At 30.4% G+C, this 5,875-nt stretch overlaps 1 protein-coding gene across 1 annotated transcript in view; it reads left to right on the top strand.

Annotated features, from left to right (window-relative positions):
* LOC111711959 (uncharacterized) overlaps nucleotides 1-5,875 on the top strand; it is an 11,136-nt gene that overhangs the window by 1,329 nt on the left and 3,932 nt on the right. The gene's annotated exons all lie outside the window — the stretch shown is intronic.

Raw genomic sequence — 5,875 nt, forward strand, 5'->3', positions numbered from 1 at the left:
ATTGCACCCCCCCTGGTCAAATCCTGGCTACGGGCCTGTATCCCATAATACGAGAGGGTGGGGGGTACGTTGTGAGGGTGGGTGGGGTTGTGTATTTATCAAACTTAAGGTAAAAGGATACATTCTAAATAATATTTCGTTTTCATATTATAAGTATATAAGTATAAGTATTATAAGTATAAATCATTCCAATATGATCATTATTAAATGTCCTGTTATATCTCTTCAATTTTAGCTTTATATTATATTATGGTAGGACTTTGTGACCTGGTAGCTCCTTAGTTTTGATTTTTCGAACATGTGAAAGAAAAACAAAGAAACTGAGTTCTGGCTACAAACTCTGATTTTCTAATCTCTATATCTTTGCAACCCAACGAATAAAGATGTAGACCTTTGATGTTTCAATCAGGTTACAAAGGTATAGTGAAAACTTGAGTTTGTGGCAAAAACTCAGTTCCTTTGTCCGATTTCAATCTTGCGTTCTATACACCTTAGTTTAACGTGCTATACACCTTAGTTTAACGTGGATCGAAGGGATTTTCGTGTTGAAGTACGGTTTTTAAGTGGTTGTATATAATAGATGTATGTATAGTGTGTATGTCGCAACATCTTGTTTGATCTGAGCACAAATCGGATTTAAATTATATAATGATTGATCTCAGACAAATACTAGATATAAACCTAACTTTAGCTTGCTTAAATCTATGTTATAAAGGTGTTCGCTCATAAATATGTTAACTATAGCTTGCCAAACGGCTGGACCAAATTGGCTGAATTTTGTTTAGGGAACCCATGAATACCCCCGGGGGGGGGGGGGTAATAGACTAAACAGATTATATTTTTTTCTTAAAAATTCAAGTTTTTTATTCTGTTTAATTCCATGGGCAACGCTGGGCACTTCAGCTACTATTTCTACATCATATGAGTCGTATTTACGCCGCAAAACAAATTGGATTTAAACTATTTTATAATTTATCATTATCATCATAAACCTAACCTAAACCTAACTTAAACTTAATAAATGTTTAATAAATAGATTTAATCTTTTAATAAAAATATCTCAAGATGTTCAGAAACCTCAGATAGATTGTAGTCCTTTAAATAAGAACTAGAAAGGGCGGAACAATAAAATAACAATTAAACAGTTTATAATTTTCAAGAAGTATATAGTTCCTAGCTTGGTAAATTGCACTTAAAACTGAAATATTATTTGTTTTAATTTATACCTAAATCCTTTTATTCAGATAAAACATGTTTTGAATTTCTGCATAAAATCAAAACTATATCACACAGTCAGAATAGATTCTTTAATTAACGACAAGTAATAAGGTTTTGGTTATTTTAAATTTAATAAATAAAAATTATTTGATATTTCAGCTAAATACTGAATAATGATAGGAAGGCTTTTGTTCTGGATCTTCTTTTTTTCAAGCTAGGGAACCCGTTTCAGTCGCAAACAAAAATATCGTTTTTTTCTACAAGAAAGAAATTATTTTAGTTGAAAATAACGACTAATCATAGATAGAATAAAACTCACCGTAATTGAATTGCAGTTCATTATTATTGAAGCAATATTATAAAGAAATGAATACAAATCCCCCCCCCTCCCTCAAAAATTGCGATTACTTTATTACCTACCATTAATCATGGTATGGGTGACAAACTACAATATACGTGATATATATAGCTTAGCTTGATAAAAATATTAAAAGTGTTAAAAGTTAGACATCGAATTTTATACTATAATATACACATAATTACGAATTAGATCAGAGAAATTAAGATACAAATGTAGAATATTAGAAATTAGCAATAAATAAAATTAAATTTTCAATCATGTTCATAAAATTTAGATTTAAATATATATTATTGATATTTTATCACTGTTTGGTTTGATTACAAATATTCCTCTAGGCTGAGTTCTGAAATCAATGTTAGAAAACGCCCCTAAATTTGTCTCAGATTTCAATATATTTAACGGGCGGGGGGGGGGGAGGTACTCTCTAATTTATATTCCTATCCCGTTATATGTCAGTCCATATTTGGCTTTCATATGTGCTTCTATTCAAATGGTTGTTGTACATCAAAACAAAAGAACAGTCAATGACTATGTAAATAATTTACTCTTATTAGTCCACGAGATAATATGTCAATCATGTTTTAGATAAGATTTTATTTGCAAATTTAGATTTATTTTAATTATTTTAAATGTTCAGCTGAGACCCTGACTTAAAGAGGTTGTAAGCCTAATTTCAAGTGACCTTATTTGTTGTTATATGTTCCAAATACCATACTAAACAAAATATTTAAGTATTCAATATTTTCTTTGTTAAATGCATGACATTATAGTAATTGAAGTTCAAGTTTAATTATTTTTTTACGGCCCTAATCTTGCTTTTTGGGATAATTGGGCCAATCATTTATTTTTAAACATGTGTTTATTCAGTTAGTCAATTATCAAGTTTGTATACATTTCAGACTGAGTTCTTAAAATCAATTTTCAAGTCTTAAAATTCTGTCAAAACATTTCTTATCTATTCATCTATTTAAAAATCTATTCACTTTCATCCTCCTGTACATTCATTTTCATCCAAAGAGATACAGACAAATTATCAAAGTATATATCTATATTATCTATTTACCTATATCCACTTATATATCTATCTATACATATATTCTATATTTATCTACATTTATCTATATTCATATATATCCACTTATAAATCAATCTATTCATTTATTCTATATGTTTATTTATATTTCCACTAATATATCTACTAGCTGAACAGCCCGGCGTTGGCCGTGGAAACTTTTTTTTTAAAGAATTTGAAAAAAATATTTTTTTGAAAAAAAAATTGTCGAATTTTTCTTAGCCATGAGTATTCACAAAAAAATTCAGCGCAATCGGTCCAGCCGTTTGGCCGGCTATACGCAACATATAAAGGAATGTCTTGTTTTATTATATAGATAATCTTATATCTATTATTCTACTCGAATAAAAGGATTGTCATGTATTAGAGGTTTTTATTATCTTGTGTCGGCGCACCTTTCAAGCTTTCTTTCGCTGGGCTTGTCAACGGTTTTTCAACGCGCGCAGATGGAACGTTCCTGCACGCAACATTCTATATTTTCATCTATCTATCTATCTATCTATCTATCTATCTATCTATCTATTTTTCTATGTATGTATCTATCTATATATCTTTATATCTAACAATTGCCTAATCTATTTTTAATCACCTATATAATTATCTGGAAACAATTTCAGAACCAACACGGAAAATTCACAATTTTAAACATTCTTCAAATCAGACTCTAATTTCTTAATTCTATCATCGTTGCAACCTGATGGTGTAAACCCTTGATATTTCAAACTTTGACTATTAGATCTAGCAGAGTTCATAGAAATATCAAAGGTCTACGACGTTAGGCTGCAAAGATAAAAGGCCGTTCGAGTTTGAGGCAAGTGTAATCCTTTTTTTCCAGTTTTTTAAAAATTTTTCTCAACATTTTTTATGGATTTATGTCAAAATTATATTTTCACGGTTCGTTATTTATTTTTCAGCACATAATGGTGTAGAGCCTATGGTGTATAAATAATTATATATATATACATATTTGTAATCATATTTTATATATATAGTCTGAATTGTTAATTATACGGTGCAGGTGTTAAAACACCTATCGATTAAATAGATAAAGTTTGGAGGTCCAGAAAATGTATTTTATTTTGTAAATAAATTTTTATCTTTTTTCCCGGAATTTTAATAGTTTTTATTTTCATTTTTTAAATGTTTATTCTATCTATGATGTTGATTAGGTAAACATAGATTAAAATAAAGGTTGGTTAGAGTGGTTCAGTTTTTTTACATTTCTTCTACATTTTCTAAATTGCTATAGTGACTGTACCGAAATATTATGATATAATTAAAAATCCGTCGAAACTAGGGTGAACAGCTTTATATACGTAAATATTTAAAATATATAGTTGACAATAAAGTAAAAAAAAGAAAAAAAGATAAAATAGGTTAAAATAGGTTAAAATAGGTTTCAAAATTAAAGTTCACATGATTTAAACCCAGGACCACTAATTTACCGTGAGACACTTTTTCTTTTTTGTCACTGTCACTTTTTCTTTTTGTGATTGTCACTTTTTTCTTTTAGTGACTGTCACTTTTTTCTTTTTGTGACCGTCACTTTTTCTTAACTTTTCATTATTTATAAATATAAAGTTGTAATCTCTGTTTGTTTGTCCGATCATAACTTGGGAACTCCTGGGCCGATTTGCCTTAAATTTTTATTGGAAAACTCTGGAGACCCAATGCTCTCAGCTTGGTTTTAAGATTCTAAGTTGAGTTGGTCCACTTGTAACTGGAAAAATAGCTTTAATCGTAATTTAAGACAAGATGTGGGTAAACGATATGGGAATATACGAGTATATGACTCGCCACGCTAGGTTCCTAGGATAGTATTTCTATATTTCTTTTTTTCAGGAACTCCCATTCTACCGATAATCTCTGGTAGAACTATGTAAACAATTCATCTACCTCATCATCTCATCTGTCCATGTTCATCAGACCTCTAAAATCAAATTTCTTTCAACCCCTGAACCCACTCCAAAAATCCTACTAAACTTCATAAAACTTCATAAACTTGTCTTTAACTAACATAGCTTTAAACATTCTACCTCCGATACTGCCCACTAACCTCCAATACCCCCCGCCAAACTCCGATACTGCCCGCCAACCTCCGATACTGGCCGCCAACCTCCTATACCGCCCGCCAACCTCCGATACTCCCGCCAACCTCCGATAAACTTACCTCCAAAAACCTGTTAAGCTTCAATAGTATTTTATTTTAGATAATGAAAAGGTAAAAAATTATAGAGTCATTCAACAGGGTCGAGAAAACACCAAACTTTTTCTTCAAACTTAAAATTTTCAAATAATATCTTTTTAACCTTTTGTTTATGTCTAATATAGTTTTGCACTTGATTTTAGTAAGGAAACTCAAAACGCCCTTGTACATTTAATTCTATCGCCTCCAGATTTGCTAATATGAGAATTTCATCATTGATTCAAAATATTACAATTTAATTGTTTATATCTACACACTTTCTTAGTATTTTACTCCTGTGGAATCTAGTAAATAAACCCCGGAACTTATTTGTTTAATATATGTGATTTTTCGCACTATAATATCTCAGGTTTCGTAGTGTGATGTGAAAATTACATTTGGCAAATATCTTTCAAATAAAAAGTTGATATTTTTAAATTAAAGTTCATTGAAACATTTTTATTGAAAAAGAACTCTTGAAGTTTTACTGTTTATTTATTTAAAATGTATTCGGCAGTTGCCTTGTTTTCTTATTTGTAAACATAACATTGTTATTTTACTCCGGGAGTTTTATCTTTCAAGCGCAAATATAGATAAACAGTTCAAATCCACTAAACAAGTGTTTTACATTTATTATTTTCCATTCAAATTAAGGATCTGAATAATTATAGATCAGATAGTCTACAAGTCCTTTAAACTTATAAAAGGTTTACGCCACCAGGTTGCTCAGAGTATTTAGTTCCTTTTCTATGGGAAACTTGGGGGGGGAGGGGGGGGGTTCATAAACGATTCACCTGTTGTTCTTTTTATGTTTGCACCAAATAAAAATCAATTTACTTTCTTCCCAAAAATAAATTATATTCCGAATTTTTTTTGGAAGTTGGAAGCGAGAGATTGTTTCCCCCTGGCGCGTAAAGTTTGCCAGAAGAAACTGAATAAAAGATAGTAGAGTAGAGTAGTGTATAGAATGAGTGCAGTAGAGTGTGTAGTGGAGAGTTGGGTTTTATTGTTCTGACATTTTTGAGCTGGTGGGTGGGAC

The sequence above is a fragment of the Eurytemora carolleeae genome, unplaced genomic scaffold (genome assembly GCF_000591075.1).
Source record: "Eurytemora carolleeae unplaced genomic scaffold, Eaff_2.0 scaffold209, whole genome shotgun sequence".
NCBI classification, from domain to species: domain Eukaryota; kingdom Metazoa; phylum Arthropoda; class Copepoda; order Calanoida; family Temoridae; genus Eurytemora; species Eurytemora carolleeae.